At 39.9% G+C, this 24336-nt stretch overlaps 2 protein-coding genes and 1 pseudogene across 17 annotated transcripts in view; 1 reads left to right on the top strand and 2 right to left on the bottom strand.

The window, feature by feature from the left end:
• Positions 1 to 24336, top strand: part of CMAH (cytidine monophosphate-N-acetylneuraminic acid hydroxylase-like) — a 374208-nt gene that overhangs the window by 58895 nt on the left and 290977 nt on the right. The window lies entirely within an intron of this gene.
• CARMIL1 (capping protein regulator and myosin 1 linker 1) overlaps positions 1 to 24336 on the bottom strand; it is a 342528-nt gene that overhangs the window by 226426 nt on the left and 91766 nt on the right. The gene's annotated exons all lie outside the window — the stretch shown is intronic.
• LOC115935110 (uncharacterized) lies at positions 11653 to 11752 on the bottom strand (annotated as a pseudogene).

Genomic DNA, 24336 nt, shown 5'->3' with positions numbered 1-24336 from the left:
TTTTCAGCGGTGTCAATCATTTATAACAGACGATGCCTTATTTACTCTGTCACTCAACCAATGTTGACTAATGATGTCACAGCAGTCACTTGTTTCTGTATCCTGTACATCCTCTCCAGGATGTTTCTCCTTGCACCGCCGTCCCGACAATGCATATTCTTACAGCACATGGGCTTGGGGACAGCAACGCACAGAAATATGTCCATGCTTACAATGATGTAAGCCAATTCAGCGAGCTCCTAGTCCCCAGTAGGGTTTTAATTTTCATTTTTTTGTGACTTGCTGGTAAATTTAGACAAAATCATGGAGAGAAATAAAGGGAAAAAACTTGAAGGGACAATATTTTTTAAAGTGCCTTGTGAAATGTAATTAGATACACCTTACCATAAATAGTCTAAGAGTTACCATTAATCGGAATATATTTTAAGGTTTCCTGGGTGTATTTCTCCCCAAATTATTTTTCTCTGCTAAGGCAAAAGGAAATAAGTAACATATTTACTTATAAACAGTAAGACATTTCCAAATAGGTAGTACTCATTTGCTGGAATAATTAATCTTCTCACAGAAACCCCAAAATAGTAACTGTTTATGTATAAATGTTTCTCTTAAGTACAATTAGGTAACTCTCCTTTACTGAAACCCTTCATTTCTAACAATTTCAGTACGGTTATTTATATTAAAACATCAGTCCAACAACTCATAGTGGCTCTGTCCATTAGACTGGCTTGAGAGGAGAGACCCTGACTTAACCACCTGCACAAACCCAACACTTGGTACAATTGCCACACAGTAGTCATTAAACCAACCTGAATCACAAAGAGCTGCAGTAGTTATTTTTCCTATTCCTAAATGGTGTCTTACTTCTTTTTTCACTGATTTTACAGATTAAAAGCAAGCAAACAAACAAGGCTTACTCAAGTGATTACCAGATTTCTGACTTAGCCCCTCAGGAACTGTGTAATATTGGGTAGATGATTTAACCTCTCTGTGCCTCAGTTTCCTCTTCTGTAAAACAGAAATTAATTTTAGCACTTTAGCACTTGTCTTCTAGTGTTGTTAGAAGACTGAATGAGTTAATAGTGTGCTGCTTTGTGCTGGCTACTCTGTCATCATCATAACCATCACTATCACTGCCAAGAAGATGAACAAAATCATAGCAGGAAGGGCTCCATTTCCCAGGGAAAATAACTAGCATGCATCTTTCTCTGTAAATACAAGTTCGTAAACACTGGCTAATGACAGAGGGATGGAGAGATATGTGATAAAGCAAGTAAAATGTAAATGGTAGAAACTAAGTGGTGGTATGTGGGTGCTCACTTAACACTCTTCCAACTTTTCTGTATGTTAGAAAAATTTCATAAGAAAATGGCAAAAGAATCACATAAGGCAGAAATAGGTGAAAAAGAAAAGGGAACTTAGCGTGGAAGATCAGCCACACTACCTCCCCAAGAAAGTATTATTCATCAATAACAATAGCAACAACAATCATGATCTTTCTTTTCTTTTTTCTTTAAGAGATGGGGTTTCACTCTGTTGCCCAGGCTAGAGTGTGTGGTGCAATCAGAGCTCACTGCAGCCTCCAACTCCTGGGTTCAAGCGATCCTCCTGCCTCAGCCTCTCAAGTAGCTAGGACTACACCTAATTAAAAAAAAAAAAAATTGTAGAGCAGGTCTTGTTATGTTGCCAAAATTGGTCTCAAACTCCTGGCTTCAAGTGATCATCCCGCCTCAGCCTCCCAAAATGCTGGGAGTACAGGCATGAGCCACCATGCCCTACCTAAAATCTTAACCATGATTTTTTTTTTTTTTTTTTTTTTGAGATGGAGTTTCGTTCTTGTTGCCCAGACTGAAGTACAATGGCGTGATCTCGGCTCACTGCAAACTCTGCCTCCCAGATTCAAGCAATTCTCCTGCCTCAGCCTCCCAAGTAGCTGGGATTACAGGTGTGTGTCACCATGCCCAGCTAATTTTGTATTTTTAGTAGAGATGGGGTTTCTCCATGTTGGTCAGGCTCGTCTCGAACTCCCGACCTCAAGTGATCTGCCTACCTCGACCTCCCAAAGTGCTGGGATTACAGGTGTGAGCCACCACGCCTGGCCTAACCATGATCTTTATAGAAATCTCACCTATAATTTTATTTCTAAGTCTTACAACAATCCTATAAGGAAGCTACTCCAAGTATCATTGCCATTTCAGAAATTCAAAAACAAGAATAGAATGAAAGACCTACTGAGGATCATGTAATTCGTAAGTTATTGTGGAGATCTGAACAGAGTTCTACTGCATCCTTCCCACTGCCGGAATAATTAAATCACTCATTTCATGCCTCTCACCATGAAAGAAACCACTCTCTTCTTCAACATTGTGACCCTAGTGCCATAGTTAGTAACATATAACAGGCACACAAAGATTACTCAATGGATGGAATGAAGGGAGGGAAAAAAGGAGGGAGGAAGATCAGGAACACTGTTGTTTTTTTTTTTCCCATCCACTAGACCTAAACTCTACCCAATCCAGTAATTATAAAGAGGGGTATTACTTTTAATTAAATTTTATTAAAATGGTATAATAGTTTCTGATTATAAAAATAACACATTTATTACAGACAACTACATTTCCTCTTACCAAAGAAAAGTAAATCAATATATTTCCTACACGTGGATACTGGTAGCCATTTTTTGCCTCAAGAAAGACTTATTCAGATTTTCCAAATGTATCTAGCATGACATCCATTCACATGAAAGGCGAAATGTTCAGTTACACAGATCTGAGCCATCCCCTGGAGTCAGTCCAGGAAGAAGCAAGCAGGGTGGTGAGCAGTTTGCAAACATGTCACATAAGGAAAAGCTGAAGGAAGTAGGTCTGCTTATCCTATAGGAGAAAAGACATAAGAATGACAGGAAAACAGACTTCAAATATTGGCAAGGCTGCATATGTCGGAGGGAATAAATGTTTTCCTCTGAGCCAACTGGGAACAATGTATAGAAATTATAGGAAGAAACATTTTTGCTTGATATAAAGAAAATTCCAAGATCAATTTGAAGTTGTGGAAAGAAGTGAACTCTTTTATAAGGCAGGTCTCTCACTATCAAAAACCTTGTCAGGAGTATTATACATATGTACAAGGTTAAGCTCGATACCTTCAAAAGTCCTGTCCAACTGCAATAACCTGCAATTCTAGATCCCATATATATCTATGGTTTGTGTATCATATATACCAGGTTAGCAATGTATGTATGGCACAGGTGGCAAACTCTCACCATACCACATGTGATACACACACACACACACACACACACACACATATGCATATACACACACATGCATACACACAAAAAAACAGCCTAAGATGAATTGCAGATATTTGTAAAACTAAAATTATGTAGTAATAACTAATTTCTAACTCTGTCATTGAGTTTCTCACAGTTTGGAAGAAGAATGTGGCATGCCAGGGACAAATTTTTTAGTTCAAGTTGTAACACCCAAAACTGAAAGCCTGCGTGACATAAAAGAATAACTGCTAAACTAGTCCAAACACTTGGTTTGCACTGACTAGCCATGTGACCTTGGACAATCCACCATGCCTCTACAGATGTCAGTGTCCAGCAGAACTTGTATTGCTATGTTCACCACTAGCCATATGCAGTTTTTTTGAGCCCTGGCAATATGGTTAGTGCAACTAAGGAATTTGTAATTTAAATATTGTTTTAATTATATCTCACTGTCGTTAATTTATTAAATTCAAACAGCCACATGTGGCTAGTGGCTACCACATTGAACAGTAACTATTGTTGACAAGGCCCCTGAAGAAGAAAGTCAAATTCCAGACCAACCTCAACCCATCATCTTCTGCAAGATCTCGATACCATCTAGACAACTATGACAGAAGGAAAAGATAAAAAATCTGAGGCTCTACCTCAGAAGGTCCTTAGGGCTCCTGTCAGCTATTGTCTAGCCCATTCATTATCACCACCATATCCTAGGATAGACAGCCCAGTGCCCTTTTATCCTTAGACTGTCCAGGTTGGGATCAACATCCAAGTATAGCAGTGTAATTATCAATGTTCCCTGGAAAGATGACATGTATAGAAAAATGTCCTATGGAAATTACCCCCACCCAGCCAGCTACCCTATTATAATGACATTAGTGGATTATTAGTGAAATATCTGTGAATAATTAGTGAACATTATTGAAAAATACTATTTCTTGTAGAGTACAAATAGCTACCTTTAAATTAGTTAACTATCTCTTATGAAGGAAACCATTCGATTTATTTTAGCTTTCAAATCAAATCACGCAACCAACTTTAAAGTTTTTTCACAAGCTTGAAAACACACAAATATTAAAAGCCACAAAGTGGCTGGGCACAGTGGCTCACACCTGTAATTCCAGCACTTTGGGAGGCCAAGGCAGGTGGATCACTTGAGGTCAGCAGTTCAAGACCAGCCTGGCCAACATGGTGAAACCCCATCTCTACTAAAAATACAAAAACTAGCCAGGCTGATTACAGGTGGTGGTGTTCACGCCTGTAATCCCAGCTACTGGGAAGGCTGAGGCAGGAGAATCACTTGAACCCAGGAGGCAGAGGTGACAATGAGCCGAGATCACACCTGTGCACTCCAGCCTTGGCTGACAGAGCGAGACTGTTGCAAAAAATAAAAATTTTTTAAAAGCCAAAAACTGTGACTTTTTAAAGACTTGCCTAGGTTGTTTTTAAAACATATATAAAAAATCTAGGCGGGATGCAGTGGCTCATGCTTGTAATCCCACCACTTTGGGAGGCTGAGGCAGGCAGATTGCTTGAGCCCAAAAGTTGGAGACCAGCCTGAGCAACATGACAAATCCCCATCTCTACAAAAAAATATAAAAATAGGCTCGCTTGTTGGCATGTGCCTGTAGTTGTAGCTACTTGGGAGGCTGAGGTGGGAGGATCACTTGAGCCCAAGAGGCGAGGTTGCAATGAGCCAAGACTGTGCTGCTGTACTCCAACCTGGGTGACAGACTGAGACCCTGTCTCAAAAAAAAAAAAAAACAAATATATATATATATATATATATGTAAATATATATGTGTACATATATATGTCTAGAAAAAATTATTTTTAAAAAATTACCAGGTAATGTCAATAATAGCCATATTCCAGAGGCTTAAGAGAAGCTTGGCAACAAATTTACTAATATATATTAGCAAAATCAATCATTATAGCACCAAATAATGAGATCTCAAAATAGCACATGTGAAAGGGCAGTGAGCTGCCTAATCACAACTAATTTCAGGAAGAAGTTCATGGTGCATCTAGGAAAGCATTATTATTTTTGCAATACTTCACTTTTGCAATGTTTTTAAATCTGTTTGTTTTTTTAAATAGGCAATCGCCACCAGAAAAATCTTAAACAGATGATTAGTTCATAATGTATAACAATAGAGTAAAATGCTTCCTAGCACATAGTTCAACACCAGTGGCTAGTCTCACACAGAAAATTTTCCTAGGCAGGAAACTCAGTGTCTCCTGATTCTTCATTCCTAAACTGTATTCTGCTGATATTGCATGCCCTCTTGTAATTATCATGAGTCCTACACATACAGAACAAGACAGACAAAATCTTCATTGCTGCGGCCCACACCAACATTAGCTTGCCTTCCCCTGCTTAATTGGCTCTCATCACTGGGCAGAAACAACTCATTGCTTTTTCCTTTTCACATGCTGACTCAAATATTCCTGGCATCATTAGTCATGTTTCATAGTGTCTAGAATAAAAACAAACTGACATCCAATTCCAGCAATTATTCCATTTTACACTTTGGAGAAAAGAAGTGATCGACGCCTTCCAATCTGCCTAAAATCTCAAGCAGCTAACACTTTTGCAAAACAATTTGACTATGCCACATGCCTGTATCCCCAGCTTCTTGGGAGGCTGAGGGAGGAGGATAGCTTGAGTCCAGGAGTTCAAGGGCAGCCTGGGCAACACAGCAAGACCCCCCCAAATCTCAAAAAAGAAAACAATACAATATGACTAAAAGAAGATTTAAAGTTATGCAAAACATATAATAGACAGTGTCATAATTTTTAAACCAATGAGAAGCTGAAAGATTCTTTTGAAGTTTGCTTATAGACTCCAATTAAGAAATAGAAGTCCTCCTCATGTCTTCTCAATTAAAACCATTCCATTTTCTACTGGCAGAGCATCTGTGGATGAGACAAGCACAGTGCCAGGCACTTGGAAATGCTTGGTGAGTACTGAATGTAAAACATGGAAATGTGGGTTTCTCTAGTAGTGGAGGCAGGAAATCCCCATCAGTAAGGAGTAAAAGCTAATTCCCCTTAGGGCAGTCATTCCTACTTTCTTGGTAGTGCCTGTTAAGTAGAGGCCAGGTGTGGTGGCTCACATCTGTAATCTCAGCACTTTTGGAGGCCGACACAGGAAGATCGCTTGAGGCCATGAATTCAAGACCAGCCTGGGCAACAAATAGAAGCCTCCCTTTTTTGTTACAAAAAAATTGTAAAAATGTGCTGGGTGTGGTGGTCTGTGCCTATAGTCCCAGCTGCTACACTTTGAGAAGCTGGGGTGAAAGGATTGTTTGAGCCCAGGAGTTGCAGGCTGCAGTGAGCTATGATCATGCCATTGCACTCCAGCCTAGGTGACAGAGCAACACCCTGTCTCTTAAAATAAAATAAAATAAAAAAAGGCCAGGTGCGGTGGCTTATGCCTGTAATCCCAGCACTTTGGGAGGCCAAGGCAGGTGGATCACAAGGTCAGGAGTTTGAGACCAGCCTGGCCAACATGGTGAAACCCCGTCTCTACTAAAAATACAGAAAAATTAGCCAGGCATGGTGGCGCCTGCCTGTAATCCCAGCTACTCAGGAGGCTGAGGCAGAATTGCTTGAACCCGGGAGGCGGAGGTTGCAGTGAGCTGAGATCGCTCCACTGCACTCCAGCCTGGGCGGCAGAGCGAGACTTCATCTCAAACAAAACAAAAAAAAAAAGTAGAGAAATCCACATCTAAAAGACAAAACATAATAAAACCGTTGTCTGTGCTAAATACCTTCATTTCTATCACCTAATAGTAGCTATTTTAACTAAGGCAGACATCACCAAAAAAAACATTAGCCTTTCAATACTCTCCAGCCTTTACTCTACTGTTGTAGAGAGAATAATGATGCCAAATCCAACATAACTTGACATCAAGAAACGCTTCTACATCAAATGAGTTTCAAAACATCCAGAACACCTGCAGACACATTGCAGGTGTAATGCTACAATAGTAACATGGTTCAACAAGGTCTGGAGGCCTCAAACAGTGAGGATTTTTACTTCTACTTGCCTATCTGCTCAAGATCTTTTTCTCTTTTTTTCTTATGAACTGTTTCTCTCATCGTTCTGTTCCTTCCTTTTCTTTCTTCCAACAGATACCCAAAATGACAGAGTCCATTTGCCAACTCACAGCTAGAGGCAAAGAAATCATTACCCACTAGGAAAAAGGGCCCATAATCGCATCTGGTGATTATTCTCTATTTCATACGATGCTTTCCCTGAGGCCTCAGTCTTCTACTGAAAATATTTTAATTGTAATTATAAAGTCATGACCATCCACATGTATAGCTGGTTTGCTTCAATTAGAAGTCACTGCAACCAAAAAACAAAGCACTTTCAGTTCCTCACACTCATTGTGTTTAATGTTTCCATTGGTTGAATCTCATGAATGGCTCACTGAATTGAAGAAATGCCCCCAAGCAGGAATTCTAAATTCTGCATCTTCAAAAGATGGTCTTCAAAATCACAGAAAGGAAAGCTGCTGAATTGCAGAATACATACTGCTATTGAAAAGGTTATAAATCTTTTAACTTAAGGAAGGGTAGAATTCTTCACTTAGAAAATCCAGAACAACTTACGTTAATGTTTCATTTGTCTTGAACTAGAAACTGTGAGCATAGTGTTCAACAGATTCAGCTATTCACTTATTCATTGACTTTTATATCTCTGCATATGCTCTTCAGCCTATTATCTGGGGAACTATCAAAGAAAAGTTGTGGCCCAAATGCTGGATTTGCCTATTCCTCAGTTCATAACAAGTATTTCTCAAATGTAGACCAATAACTACAAACACTTTTAACTTTCCTTGAACCAGAGCATTTAAAAATGTATATAGTCTACATTAAATGTGTTCTTAGTGAAGTAAAAGGTGACATCATAGAGTGTTATCTAGTCTGTTGTGATTTTTTTTTTTTTTTTTTTTTTTTTTGAGACAGAGTCTCACTCTGTCACCCAAGCTGGAGTGCAATGGTGCGATCTCGGCCTCGCAGGTTCAAACGATTCTCCCGCCTCAGGCTCCTAAGTAGCTGAGATTACAGGCACCGGCCATCATGCCTGGCTAATTTTTGTATTTTTGTGGAGATGGGGTTTCACCATGTTGTTGGCCAGGCTGGTCTTGAACTCCTGACCTCAGGTGATACGCCCACCTTGGCCTCCCAAAGTGCTAGGATTACAGGCATGAGCCACCACATCCGGCCTCATGATGTCTTATATTATCTAGTACTATCATGATTTTCACTTATTGCTTGTTACTTTCATGCAAATTCTAATTGACTTTCAAAGTAAAATCAATAAAAATGACCAGTGTTTATATGACATTTACTATGTGCTGGACCTTAGTCTTTGCTTATATTAACTCATTTAACCCTCCTGACAACCCTATGAAGTGAGTACAGTTATTTCTTCAATGTCCTGGGCGGTGTTTGTTTTCATTTTAAAGTTCCTACTTCTAAACTATACTAACAAAGTTCAAGTAGCAAGATATCAAATTACAAACAACAAGCCTGGCATGGTGGCTCAGGCCTGTAATCCCAGCACTTTGGGAGGCTGAGGTAGGTGGATCACTTGAGGTCAGGAGTTTCACCAACATGGTGAAACCCCATCTCTACTAAAAATACAAAAAGTTAGCCAGGTGTGGTGGCAGACACCTGTAATCCCAGCTACCTGGGAGGCTGAGGCAGGAGGACCACTTGAATCTGTGAGGTGGAGGTTGCAGTGAGCCAAGATTGAGCCTCTGCACTCCAGCCAGGGCGACAGAGCAAGATTCCGTCCTCACCACCCACCCCACATACACACAAAGATTATAAAAAACAAAATTAATTCCATGTCCTTATATCATACCAAGGTAACTGCTTTGACACTGCAAATAACCAGTGTGACTGGTAAAATAATTAAATGTATTATTAAATGTATTAATTCTTGGGCTATTTGCCCACACCAAATTTCCAAGGTTAATCCTACCCTTCATTGTGCATGAGGCAAATACACTCAGATATATCCAGACAGCAAGTTAGCTATGGTTGAGAGAAAGCAAGAACTGCAGGCAAGAACAAGCCCAAAAACAATCTGTAACCTGATTTTGAAAACTAAATATTAATTTCATCACCTTCTTTACCAAATCTTCTAACAAGTAGCAAGTCAGACTGAAGTTTCTCTCTCTTCCTTCCTCTCCATTCTTTGAGGTGCTAATGAGCAGAAAATGAGAGTCTAAAGCTCAGAATAATCTACAGACTGGAATAATGAGTCTTGGAAAAATTCAAGAGCTGAAACTAAAGCCTTACTAATTTGCACCATGAAAGAGGCCATTTTTTATGTTAGTGCTGACTGATCCAAATCCAAAATAAAAATACCACCAAATCAATATATTCCTCTAGAAAACATGTATTCAAAAGTTTGTCATGATCAAAGCGAACACTGTGATTTATTTGGTATCTATTTATCCCAAAAAAGCTACTACTATTTATCTCTTCTGTTTATCTATGTGAAAATAAATTCCAAATGACTATAACAGGGCATGGTCCATAGTAAGTGCTCAATAAATGTTTACTAAATGAAATGCATGAACGAATCATTAGGGCCCTCAGCATTCTCACTTATCTACTCTGTCTCCAGTCCTCACTCCCTGAAAACCACATTGCACAGAGCCACCAGAGGGATTCTTCTAGAACACAAATATAATCATGCCACTCAACTGTTCGAATCCCGTTCACAGACTTCCCCACACCTCACCAACAAACTGAAGTTCAAACTCCGTCACAGAGCACCTTTGTTACATCTCCAGCCCATTCTCTCACCACTCTTGGCCTTGGATATATGGCAATAATAGTGAAATTCCCCTTGCCTACATGGTGTTCTCTCCTCCCTTCTGTGAACTGGATGCCTTAGATAACGGTTCTCCTGATAAGTTGTACATAACTTTATAGCTGCACTTAGCTCACCACATTACTATCTGTTTTAATGTCCAACTTTCCTCTCTCACCGAATGTGAACTCTGTAAAGAAAGATTATCTTATTAATCATTGTCCCTCCAGCATCTAAAAAAGTACTCAGCACATAATAGGTACTCGATAAATGTTTACTGGATGCTTGGATAGATGAATGGATGGGCGAAATTAAATAGTGTTACATCTATCCAAAAGGAAATTCACAGGCAACCATGCTTTTGAGGATGATGATGTTAGGCTTGCCGAGAGGAAAAAATAAACAAATTTAAGCGGCTTGAACAAAACACTCTATTATTAGCAATGATTATAGAATTTATGGTCATCAAGTAAGACAGTACCTGCTGGAACTGTCTCTTAATTTCTCAAGGCAGTGAGGCTTGGATATCCCTGAGAATGAGGCAATGAGGTAGAAGCTATACATTCCTGGGTCCTCTGCCCCATAGGTCGCATTCTGAAAGCAAATCTAAAAATAGCAATGTTTTTAAAAAAAACACAAACTGGTGTCCATACAGTGCCATGTGGGCATACACAGCTTCCACTGAGTGGACCAGGGGAGGGGACTGGCTCAGAGCAACCTCAACCATCACCCAACGGACACACGAGTCCAAGGCCACTCTTGTGGTAGAAGAAAAAGCAAATGACACCTGAGTACCTGTTGTACACGTGGCTGATACCACAGAAACTACTATATAATTAGAATTTTTGGTTTGTGTCTTAACTGAGGTAGCCACCTTTGACACAGGTGCCGGCTATCGGTGGCCACAGAGGGATCTGAGCATCAACACTGGCAAAACCAACAAAATGTGCTGTTGCTGCGTGTGGGCTGTGTTGGCAAATGGTGCCAGTAATGTCCCACCGTGCTATTCTCCTGTGCCTCAGGCTCTGTCCTCAAATAAAGCATTGAGGCAATTGGGCTTTCTTTCTTGAAAACAAACATTCTGAAATTTCATGTCTTAAAAACCAGCCGGGCGCGGTGGCTCATGCCTGTAATCCCAGCACTTTAGGAGGCCAAGGTGGGCGGGGCGCTTGAGATCAGGGGTTTGAGACCTGCCTGGCAAACATGTGAAACCCCATCTCTACTAAAAATAGAAAAATTAGCCGGGGATGGTGGCAAATGCCTGTAATCCCAGCTACTCAGGAGGCTGAGGCAGGGAGAATTGCTTGAACCCAGGAGGTGGAGGTTGCAGTGAGCCAAGATCACACCACTGCACTCTAGCCTGGGTGACAGAGCGAGACTCCACCTCAAAAATTAAATAAATAAATAAATAAATGTAGATGGGAAGTTTATTATCCTATTCTATTTTTGCATGTATTTAAAAGTTCCCATAATTATTTGTTCTCAAGAAGTTTTGCATAATACAAAGTTTTAAAAATATACAAGCCATAATTTTGTTTTAAAAAATATGAAACATTTCACAAATTTGCATGTCATCCTTCGACAGGGGCCATGTTAATGTCTTTATTGTTCTAGTTTTAGTATATGTGCTACCAAAGCAAGAACCACAGTTTTTCTATTTCAAGATATTAATGTCAAGGTAATCAGGACACAAAAAGCAAATCAAGGTTATCAAGATTATCTTACTAAAGGGAAAATACCAAAATACTAATACCAGTAATTTAAACATAGATTTCATCCAATCTGGCATAAAGTATTTCAATTAATGTCACCAGAAGGAGATTACCCTCTTCTCTATGGATTGTTATATGTTTATGGAAATTATTTGTATCTTTAAATTACATTATTTTTGTTTTTCACTTCAAAAAAACTTTAGAATAGCACCATTCTTCCTTCTACATCTACGTACATTTGAAACCTTATAAAGACATTTCTTGGCACCCTCAAAAACCACCATCCGACCCTACCTTATTCCCAACAACAGACCCACTTTCTCATGCCACTACCCAAGTTAGGGAACAATCTTCTATCTTTTCTGTGACACTGTGACATTTAAATGTCCTCATGGCTCCTGAGGTACCCACTACCAGACTCATCAGAACCTGTCCAATCAAATCACCCCATAGTACCCAACCCAACCCACTCCTCAGGGCCACAGAAGTCCACGTTCTGCCCTCATTTGGACTTTAGAGCCTCTCTCTTTCACAGACTGCCCTCCCTCACCCCCATCCAACTCCACTGTGATTTTATGATATAATAAGAAATATAAAGCCAGGCATTGTGGCTCATGCCTGTAATCTCAGCACTTTGGGAGGCCCAGGCAGGCAGATCACTTGTGAGAGGTGAAGCCAGCTGAACTTCCTGGGTCGAGTGGGGACTTGGAGAACTTTTCTGTCTAGGTAGAGAATTGTAAATGCACCAATCAGCGCCCTGTGTCTAGCTAAAGGATTGTAAATGCATCAATCAGCACTCTGTAAAAATGCACCAATGAGCACCCTGTGTCTTGCCAAAGGACTGTAAATGCACCAATCAGCACTCTGTAAAAATGCGCCAATCAGCACTCTGTGTCTAAAGGATTGTAAACGCACCAATCAGCACTCTGTAAAATGTACCAATCAGCAGGACATAGGCGGGGACAAATAAGGGAATAAAGGCTGGCCACCCCCAGCCAACAGCGGCAACCCACTCGGGTCCCCTTCCACGCTGTGGAAGCTTTGTTCTTTCACTCTTCACAATAAATCTTGCTGCTGCTCACTCTTTGGCTCCGTGCCACCTTTAAGAGCTGTAACACTCACCGCAAAGGTCCGCGGCTTCATTCTTGAAGTCAGTGAGACCAAGAACCCACTGGAAGGAACCAACTCCGGACACAACTGGAGTCAGGAGTTTAAGACCAGCCTGGCCAACATGGTGAAACCCCATCTCTACTAAAAATACAAAAATTAGCCGGATGTCGTGACGTACACCTGTAATCCCAGCTACTCAGGAGACTGAGGCATGAGAATCGCTTTAACCAGAAAGGCGGAGGTTGCAATGAGCTGAGATTGAGCCACTGCACTCCAGCCTGGGTGACAGAGTGAGACTCTGTCTTAAAAAAATAAAAATAAGTTCTTCATTCCCAGTTCCTAGCACAGAGTTTCTAAAACCTTTGGAATCTCCTGGGCAATAGGAATGAGAAGAGTGTCTCTTGTTCATTATTATAAGCCCATTTTCAATCATACTTGAGTTTAGGCAAATGTGATGACTCTTGGTGGGCCCCTAGAGAGCTTCAGGATGAGGGCTGGTGGTTGCCAGGGGAACCAACCATGAAATTTGAGGAATGAACTTTCAGCCCCTGCCCCATTTCTGGGGAGGGAAGAAGGGATGGAGATTGAACTAATCACCAATGACCAGTGATGTAGTCAACCATGACTATGTAATGGAAACGCCATAAAACCCCTAAGTTACAGAGTTCAAAGAGCTTCTGGATTGGTGAACACACGAAGGTGCTAGGAGGGTGGGCATCTAGAGAGGGCAATGCCCTTCCTCTATACCTTGTCCTGTGCATGTCTTCCATTTGGCTGTTCCTGGGTTGTAACTTCTATAACAAACCAGTAATAGGAAGTAAAGTGACTTCGTGAGTTCTGTGAGCCTTTATAGAGAATTACTGAACCCAAAGAGTGGGGCTCATAGAAACTCAAGATTTGTCATCTCTTGGTCAGAAGTATAGGAGACCTGGACTTACAACTGGCATCTAAAGTGGAGGAGAGTCTTGTGGGTCTAAGCCCATAATCTGTGGGGTCTGTGCTAACTCTGGGTAGTGTCAGAGTCGAAGAATTGGTTGTTGGTGTGGAAAAAATCCAGCCATTTGTGTCAGAAGTGTTGTGAGTAGAAACAGATCACAGACCCACCCAATGTGCACGGGCCAGAATGGCTTAGGTCTAAAGGAAAACATTCTAGAAGAGCTGTTAGAATTAGGTGACACAATTTTTTATAACTGCCTATTTCAATACTATTAAGATATAACCTTCTGCAATTTGGTGGTGCTTGTTTATAATTTGATAGGCAGAACTCAAAGAAATTCAAAAACTGAATTAAGGTGACTAAGTGAAAATTTTAAAGGGCAGGAAAACACAACCTCTGGAATCAAGACTAGGAATTCTGGCAACTAAGTTATCAAAATATTCTCACCATTTATAAATTCTTGCAGACTTTCTCTAACAATACAAAAATAAAGAGAAACAAAAATATAGCAGTCCAAACACACATACAGTAGAAAGAGAAAAAAAGATGAGTGTACCCTCAAAAAGTCCCTTTTCCAATGAAGGTTTCTTGCTACTTTAGAGCAAATATTTCATGTGGTCCAAGGCATGAGTCCACATCTGGCAAAAAAGAGTACACAGTCTAGACTGTGGCTCCTTAAAGGAAAAATGTGTGTCTAAGTTATTTGTAAATTTCCAATGACCTACACAGTGCCTGGTGCAAAGAAAACAATAAATGGTTGATTAATAAAGAGAGGCTTGTTGTGAACCAAGGCCTTAGATTTTAAAAAGGAAGAACTATCGATAAAGATATTTGGAATTTATTTACAAATTCATATCAAACATGAAATCTAATTCAAACAATAGGAGGTATAAGTTTTTTTTAGTTTTTCGTAGAGTTCATTATCTGGAAATTTTATAATTCCTGTAATTTTCCATTTACCTTCCCAACCCAACAAAATCTCTTTCTCTTTCCTTGAGGGCAAGGGTCAGCAAACCACTCCAGAGAGCCAAATCTGACCCACTGTCTATTGCTTTAAATAAAGTTTTAATGCAAAATAACCACATCCATCAGTTTGTATACTTTCTATGGCTGCTTTCACACTACCATGGCAGAACTGAGTATCCACAACAGAGAATCGGCCTGCAAGCCTAAAATATTTGCTGTCTGGCCCTTTAGAGTAAAAGTTTGGTGACTTCTGCTTTAGAGTATCATATAATACTAAATACCCAATAAAATACTGTGTTTTTAAAATAACATCGGAGATTTACTAAGCTAAAGTTATTTACAAGATAATTAAATATGCTAGTCACTTTTGGTCCATATGGCTTTATTTACATCCTCACAATTAAAATCTCCCAAAGACACAGCTTTACAATAGAAGCCTAATGATAAAATCCTTTCTTGCCACCTGATTTATGCCATGATCTACTATGCCTTTGAGAGCCCTTAAAGAGCAGAATAAATTCCATAGAGGTAAGAAAAGGAAAGAAAAAAAGTGCATAAAGAAGTTCAAAAGAAATGTAAGGCTATACAAAGTAGAACCAGGGTACAGGGTCACACATACAACATCTTGATCACTCCACATATTGAGTAAATGTGGTATTTAACAAAATGAGTTACAAGTAATGTTAAAGAAAAAGAAATGGCAGAAAAAGCAAGTGAGCCTTTTGGTTTACTTAACCAGGCTAAAAGGCTATTCACAGAAAAGTGCCCTTTTGGAAATATAGCAATCCCGGCCCCTGAGGAGACTCAAGGAAGATAATGTGAAGAGATCAAAGGCATTTCACCCTGACCTGTACCCATTTCACCAGAAGGTTCATTCCATCCACCTTTTAGTGATCAGAAAGAAGCAAAGCCCTGGAGCCACCTCAAGACACATAGCCTGACTACCTCTGCTCAATGCAAAAAGCTCTCTGGCCAGCTGAGAGGTCTCACCATCCTCTGAAAGAATCTTGTTTTTTCCTACCAAACCCAAACCCCTCCTTCCATCTATCCAAATTCTACACATCCTTCATGGTCACATTCAAAATTCCAAGCAGTGCAACTGTACTACTCCAGAGGGACCCATTCTCAAAGATGATGTAAATGGTGTTCCCTGGCATTGTACAACACAGTGGCCCCAATCCCAACTCCTCAAGAAAGTCTCTCCCAACACATCACAGCAGGCTGACATTCCCCTTTCTTTCCTCAATATGTATCTTATGGCCCTACTGGACTGTAAGCTCCTAGAAGACAGAACAATATATACCTCTTTAATACAAAGCTAATAATGGCATGAACACCAAATAGCACCTACTGAGTCAAACTTTGTGCTAAATGCTTTGTATGCATTATCTTATTTAAGTCTCAAAATAATCTTATGGGTATGTGTGACCACCATTATTTTAGTTTTACAGATGAGGAAACCGAGACTTAAAAGTTTTAAATTTGCTGTAGTCCATACAACCAGAAAATGACTGAGCCAGGAGTCTGACCAAGGTCTGTCTGGTTCCAGGAATAATGTCCCTAAATTGTACACTAACTCTCACCCCAAAAGTACCCAATAAACCCTGGTTTTTTTTATCCCCAAGAGAGTAGATTGGAGGCACTGTGAGCATGCCTCTACCACTTGGAAAGACAAAATAGTGTGGAGAGATTCACACTGTGAATTTTTTTTTTTTCAGGAAAAAACCCAGGAACTTACTATGAGGCAGATGGAAAACTCTAAGTCCCTAGAGTGTGAGAGGAGGATAAACTACCTCTAGGATATGCACTCCTACTGGGGAACCTGGCAATCCAGGCCACAAGGGAAGCCCTCAACCCTACCCAGCACTAAAGCTGATTCAGCGAGCCATGGGGAGTATATGAGAAGGAGTAGCACTGGACATGCTTTCAGTGCACTCCCAGTCTCCAGCAAGGACAGAGGGAAGCCACTGCTGATCCTACCTCACAGGGTACCTTGTGGAAGTCAGCCAGCTAACTCAGACAGCAATCACAGGTTGAGAGAAGCTCAACTGAGATTCACGATATGAGTGGGAACAAGCTCCCTGGCCAGAACTGAGGGGCAAGTGGGAAGTGTGCTGCAGCCATAAGAGAGCACAGGGGTGCCCCTGCTGTGTAGGGAGACCAAGAGAAATGTGGCCTGAAGGCCATGCAAAGGCTAATGGCCTGGGGTAGTTTTGAGTTCTGAGTGCCAACTGTCTGAAACCCAGCTAGCTGCTGCTAGTGGTACACTATGGCTATGAGACCTGCCTTGCCAAGTGCATGAAAGCTGCGTAGGGCTTGCTGCTACCTGCTACTCCCCATTCTCCATGCAGACTCTTTGGTGCAGCAGAAGCAGCTGTGCTTTTTCCTTGAATATACCCCAGCAGTCAGAGAACTGCCTTCTGATCCCCACTGGGACCTCTACTTTTGCCCACATATGGAGAGCTAGAGCACAGACTTGCCTGACCCAGCCCTCACCTGGCTTTGCCCCTCAATCCTACCCTGGTAGCTTAATACAAAGAACAGAAACTTTTGGGAGCTCTATAGCCCCACCAATTGCCTGAGACACCAGAGTACTTCCCCTGGGTACATAAGGCAAAGCACAAATCCTACCACCACCACAGCTGGTACTCTTTTGCAAGCACCACCTTCTGGTTGGAGGCCAACTGACATAGGAGATTAGCATCTTCAGGCAGAAGAACACAACATGCAGGAAGGAGAAAACTCATGTGTGACCTCAGCAATCACTATTGCCTGCAACACCCTGGCTAACCAAGAGATCCTGAGTCTGCCCATGTGACCAGTTCATCTACTACTACAACCAGTACTTGAGAAAACCAACACACTAAGGCTTTTCATGACCAAGGAATCTCACAGCACGCCCCTGCCATCCCCATCAGAACTGGTGCTGGTACCCACTGCTGGGATACTTGAGGACAGGTCACATCACTGGATTCCTTGGAGACATCCCCCAGCACCACCCTGGAGTGTGGCAGCCCCACTAGGCAACTAGACCCAGATAAGAGTTGCATTCACAGTAGTCTGGACTTCAGGGATTTCTACTCCTAAGGGAAGAAGAAGTGCATGACATCAAGAGAGCACTCCATGAAACAAAAAACACAAGATGGCAGGCCTTAAGTCCCAGAACTTCCCGTTTCTGGGAAGTTTCTTTTAGCAGAGGCATAGTTGCAATGCTTGGCTCAGCAGAAAACGTCTGTGGCTCTACCCCAACAGCCAGTCAGCCCTGGTGCCCATGAAGGGTCTTGGAGAAGATGATTTCTTCTCCTTTTCATCCACTATCGACATAGCTGAGGCTTCCCCCATGGGAACTCAGCATGGATGCACCTGTAGACAGCCTTTCTGGAATACTTCAGGGTAACTGCATCCACAGAGAATGCATGTCCCCTAGGTTCAAGCTTGGATGAGGGGTACAGTCACAATCCCTTTCTATGTTGAACATCAACATTCCTGCAGATGAAAAGAGGTGCCTAATCGGAATAGCTGGAACTCTGGGTCAGGAGTGTAATTGGAAGGTGGATCACTTTCCTGCTGGCCTAGCAGGGAAGCTGAGGTGGCTTCTTCCCTTTCCCTTGAAAAGACCTCCGTGCATTTCACTGAGAGCTGCCCCAGCTGCTTCTATCAAGGCTGGGACCTCTGCCCACCACTGAGTATTGCATTTACCAACCTGCTTTAGCCACAACTGATTTTTACCCATGGACATCTCTCCTACTGGCCTGAAGCCTAAGCTGTTCAACTCAGTAAATAAAATACTGCAGAAAAAATTAATTAATTAAAAAGTGCAATGAGATAAGCTTTAAGAGACCTCTGCAATTCCAATCCCACAGGAGACAATGAACCTGCTCACAAACCAAGCACTATGCTACTACAACCAGCATCTGAGAAAGCTGTCATACAAAGACTCTCTATAACCAAGGAAGTCATACACAGTCTTCACCCCTGAAAGCACCAAGAGCTGAATTAGGCTACAATAAACTATAAAGTCACATCCTCAAGGGAGAAAAAAAATTTTTAAGTCAAATCAAAAATAAATTCAAGAATAATTAGAATAGCCTACCCAAATTAGAGGGAACTAGAAAAATAATTCTGGCAGCCAGATGCGGTGGCTCATGCCTGTAATCCCAGCACTTTGGGAGGCTGAGGCAGACAGATCACCTGAGGTAAGAAGTTCGAGATCAGCCTGGCCAACATGGTGAAACCCCATCTCTATTAAAAATACAAAAATTAGCTGGGCATGGTGGTGGGCACCATAAGCCCAGCTACTCGCAAGGCTGAGGCAGCAGAATCCCTTGAACCCGGGAGGCAGAGGTTGCAGTGAGCCAAGATCGTGCCATTGCACTCCAGCCTGGGTGACAAGAACAAAACTCCATCTCAAAAAAAAATAATAATAATTCTGGCAATATGACAAAACACGGTTCTATAACAACCCCAAAAGATCACACTAGCTCTTCTGCAATGGATCCAAACCAAGATGAAATCTTTGAAATACCAGATAAAGAATTCAAAAGGTGGACTATTAAAGCTATTCAAGGAAATACAAGACAGAGGTAAAAATCAGCATAAAGAAATTGAAAAAACAATTCACAGTATGAACAAAAAATTTTCTAAAGAGATAGATATTCTGAAGAAAAACCAATCCAAACTTCTGGAAATTAAAGATACACTTAGGAAATTGCAAAATATAGTAGAAAGTTTTAATGCTAGACTAGAACAAGTAGAAAAAAGAATTTCAGAGCTTGAAGATAAGCCTTTCAAATTAACCCAGACAAAAATAAAGAAGAATTAAAAGAAATGAACAAAGTCTCCAAGAAATATGAGATTATGTAAAACAGTCAAGCCTTAGAATCAATGGTGTTACTGAAGGAGAAGAGAAAGCAAAAAATTTGGGAAACTTATTTGAGAAAATAGGTGAGAAAAATTTCCCTGGCCTTGCTGGAGATTTAGGTAACCAAATGCAAGAAGCATAAATAATTCCTGGGAGATTCACTGCTAAAAGGACATCATCAAGGCATACAGTCATCAGGCTATCTAAAGTAAACATGAAGGAAAGAATTCTAAGAGTAGTGAGACAAAAGTATCAGGTAACCTACAGGGGAAAACATACCAGACTAACAGTAGACTTCTCCGCAGAAACCTTACAAGCCAGAAGGGATTGGAGTCCTATCTTTAGCCTCTTCAAACAGAATAACTGTCAGCCAATCATTTTTTATCCAGCAAGACTAAGTTTTGCAAATGAAGGAGTCTTTTTCAGAGAAGCAAATGCTGAGGTCTGTCACTACCAGACCAACCCTACAAGAAATACTAAAAGGAGTTATTAATCTTGAATCAAAAGGTTGATATGCACCAGAATAGAACCTCTAGAAAGCATAAAACTTATAGGACTTATCAACAATAACACAATGAAGAAAACTGAGTACCTATGTAACAATCAACATAACTGAACAGTACCTTGCATCTTGAGATTAAATACTCCAATTAAAAGGTATACTTTGGCAGAATGGATAAAAAGTTACAAATCGAATATCTGCTGTCTTCAAGAGAATCACCTAACATGAAAGGATTCTTATAGACTCCAGGTAAAGAGGTGGAAAAAGATATTCCATGTAAATGAGAACCAAAAGTGAGCAGGAAAAGCTATGCCTACATCAGATAAAACAGACTTTAAAACAACAACAGTAAAAAAAGACAAAAAATGCCATTATATAATAATAAAAGGATCAATCGAACAAGATGATATTACAATCCTAGATATACAAGCACCTAAGTCTTGAACTCCAGATTCATAAAACAATTACTACTCGACCTAAGAAAAGAAATAGCAACACAATAATAGTGGCAGACTTCAATACTCCACTGACAGCACCACACAGATCATCAAGGAAGAAAGTCAACTAAGAAATATCAACCTTAAACTATACTCTAGAACAAATGGACCTAATATATTCACAGAATATCCCACCCAAGAACTGTAAAATATACGTTCTTCTCATCAGAACATGGACCATTCTCCAAGACACACCATGATAGGCCACAAAACAAGCCTTGATAAATTTTAAAAAATCAAAATCATACCAAGTATCTTCTCAGACCACAGTGGAATAAAACTAGAAATCATCTCCAAAAGGAATTCCCAAAACTATACAAATACATAGAAATTAACCTACTCCTGTATGACTTTTAGGTGAACAATGAAATCAAGATGGATATTAAGAAATATTTCAAAATGAATAATAGTGATACACATCATCAAAACCTCTGGGATACAGCAAGAGCAGTGCTATGAGTTAATTTTATAGCACTAAATGCCTACATCAAAAAGTATGAAAGATCACAAACTGACAATCTAACATCATACCTCAAGGAGCTAGAGAAACAAGAACAAACCAAACCCAAAGCTAGCAGAATGAAAGAAATAACAAAGACCTTTTCATTAGAGCAGAACTAAATGAAACTGAAACAAACAAACAAAAAATACATGAAGGAAACGAAAGCTTGGTTTTTTGAAAAGATAAACAAAATCGATAGATGATTAGCTAGATTAACCAGGAAAAGATTCAAGTAAGCTCAATTAGAAATGAAAATGGAGGCCGGGCACAGTGGCTCAGGCCTGTAATCCCAGCATTTGGGAGGCCGAGGCAGACGGATCACGAGGTCAGGAGATCGAGACCATTCTGGCCCACATGGTGAAACCCCATGTCTACTAAAAATACAAAAAAATTAGCCAGGCATGGTGGCGCATGCCTGTAATCCCAGCTACTCGGAAGGCTGAGGCAGAAGAATCGCTTGAACCAGGGAGATGGAGGTTGCAGTGAGCCATGATCGCACCACTGCACTTCAGCCTGGTGACAAAGCGAGACTCTGTCAAATAAAAAAAAAGAAAGAGAGAGAGAGAGAGATGAAAATTGAGACATTATAACCAACAGAAATACAAAAGATCATTCAAGACTACTATGAACACCTCCATGCAAACAAACTAGAAAATCTAGAGGAAATGGACAAATTCCTGGAAACATACAATCTTCCTAGCTTGAATCAGGAAGAAATAGAAATCCTGAACAGACCAACAAGTAGCAAGACTGAATCAGTAATTTTAAAATTGCCAAAAAAAAAAAAAAAAAAGCCGAGGGCCAGATAGATTCACAGCTGAATTGTACCAGACATTCAAAGAAAAATTGGTACCAATCTGCTGAAACTATTCCAAAAGGTTGAGAAAGAGGGCATCCTCTATAACTCATTCTATGACACCAATATCACCCTGATACCAAAACCAGGAAAGGATATAACAGAAAAAAAAAGACAAAGAAAACTACAGAACAATACCCTTGAATCAACAAAGATGTAAAAATCCTCAACAAAATACTAGCAAACTGAATCCAACAGCACATCAAAAAGATAATTCACCATGATCAAGTGGGTTTCATCCAGGATGTAGGGATGATTTAACAAATGCAAGTCAATAAATGTGAAACATCATATAAACAGAATTTTTTAAAAAAACAAAAATCTATTGATCATCTAAATAGATGCAGAAAAAGCATTCGATAAAGTCCAGCATCCCTTTATGATAAAAATTCTCAACAAACTAGGGATAGAAGGAATATAGTTCAAAATAAGAAAAGCCATGTATGACAGACTCACAGCCAACATCATACTGAAAGGGAAAAGTTGAAACCATTGCCCTTCAGAACTGGAACAAGACAAGGATGCCCACTTTCACTACTTCTATTCAACATAGCACCAGGAGCCCTAGTCAGAGCAATCAGGCAAGAGAGAAAAATAAAGGGTATCCAAATTGGAAAAGAGTAAATTACACTATCTCTGTTTGCCAGTGGTATGATTATATACCTAGAAAAAACCCTAAAGACACCTCCAAAAGACTCCTAGATTTGATAAATGAACTCAGTGAAGTCTCAGGTTACAAAATCAATATACACAAATCAGTAGCACTGCCATACACCAACAACAATCAAATTCAGAATCAAATCAAGAACTCAATCCCTTTTATAATAACAGCAAAAATAAAATAAATTACCTAGAAATATACTTAACAAGGAGGTGAAAAAACTCTTCAAGAACGACAAAACACTGCTGAAGGAAATCAAAGATAATACAAACAAATGGAAAAAATATCCCATCCTCATGAATTGGAAGAATCAATTTCATGAAAATGGCCATACTACCCAAAGCAATCTAGAGATTCAATGCAACTTCTATCAAAATACTAACATCATTTTTCACAGAATTAGAAAAAAAAATTCATATGGAACCAAAAAGAACCTGAATAGCCAAAACAATCCTAAGCCAAAAGAACAAACATGAAGGCATCACATTACCTAACTTCAAATTATACTACAAGGTTATAGTTACCAAAACAGCACGGTATAGGTATAAAAGTAGATACATAGACCAATGTAACAGAACAGAGAACACAGTAATAAAACCAAATACTTACAACCACAATTGATCTTTGACAAAGTATACAAAAACATAAATTGGAGAAAGGACACCCTATTCAACAAATGGTGCTGAAAAAACTGGATAGCCACATGTATAAGAATGAAACTGGATCCCTATCTCTCACCATACACAAAAATCAACTCAAGATGGATCAAAGACTTACATCTAAGAGCTGAAACCAATTACAGTAGACAACCTAGGAAAAACTTCTGGACATTGGTCTAGGTAAAGAATTTATGACTAAGACCCCAAAAGCAAATGCAACAAAAACAAAAATAAATAAATAGAACCTAATTAAACTAAAAAGCTTCTGAACAGCAAATCATCATCAGAGTAAACAGACGACCCACAGAGTAGGAGAAAATATTTGCAAACTATGCATCCTACAAAGAACTAATACCCACAATCTACAAGTAACTCAAATAAATTAGCAAGAAAAAAAAACAAATAATCCCATCAAAAAGTGGGCAAATGACATGAACAGACATTTCTCAAAAGAAGATATACAAATGGCCAACAAATATACAAAACAATGTTCAACATCACTGATCATCAGCGAAATGCAAATTAAAAGCACAACAAGATACCACCTTACCCCAGCCAGAATGGCCATTACTAAAAAGGTAAAATACAATAGATGTTGGCATGGATGTGGTAAAAAGAGAACACTTACTTATACACTGCTGGTGGGAATGTAAATTAGTACAACCTCTACGGAAAACAGCAGGAAGATTCCTTAAAGAACTGAAAGTAAAGATACCATTCCATCCAGCAATCTCACTACTGGGCATCTACTAAAAGGAAAAGAGGTCATTCTATCAAAAAGACACGTGCACACATCACAGCACCATTCACAATTGCAAAGATACAGAACCAACCTAAGTGCCCATCAACTGATGAATGGATAATGTGGTCTATATACACTATGGAATACTACTCAGACATAAAACAGAATGAAATATCTTTCACAGCAATTTGGACCGAGCTGGAGGCCATTATTCTACGT

This window comes from Gorilla gorilla, chromosome 5, assembly GCF_029281585.2.
Source record: "Gorilla gorilla gorilla isolate KB3781 chromosome 5, NHGRI_mGorGor1-v2.1_pri, whole genome shotgun sequence".
Lineage (NCBI taxonomy): Eukaryota > Metazoa > Chordata > Mammalia > Primates > Hominidae > Gorilla > Gorilla gorilla.
This window is presented reverse-complemented; position numbering and strand designations above follow the sequence as displayed.